Here is a 280-nt window from a genome sequence, read left to right as displayed (position 1 = left end):
AGCCAGGCTCGGCTGCCACAGGGGGCAGATCCATCCTGCCTGTTCCCAGCACTACAGGGCTGGGGAAAATGGGGAAGCGCATCAGTGGAGGAGATGAGCAGATGTTTCTCCTAAGGGGCAGGCTGTCCTGGGATATCTCTGCTCTCCTTCCAGCTGCTACCTATCCCTACAGCCCTTACTGTGGAGGTGGTCTGTAAAATGGCATTTTCCTACCTTTTCAATTATCCTCCTTAGTTTTGCTGGGTGAAGAATTCCTTTTCCTGGAAAAGCAAAGGGGACT

Source organism: Eurypyga helias, unplaced genomic scaffold (assembly GCF_000690775.1).
Source record: "Eurypyga helias isolate BGI_N326 unplaced genomic scaffold, ASM69077v1 scaffold30199, whole genome shotgun sequence".
Classification (NCBI taxonomy): domain Eukaryota; kingdom Metazoa; phylum Chordata; class Aves; order Eurypygiformes; family Eurypygidae; genus Eurypyga; species Eurypyga helias.
Note: the sequence above shows the minus strand (reverse complement) of the source record.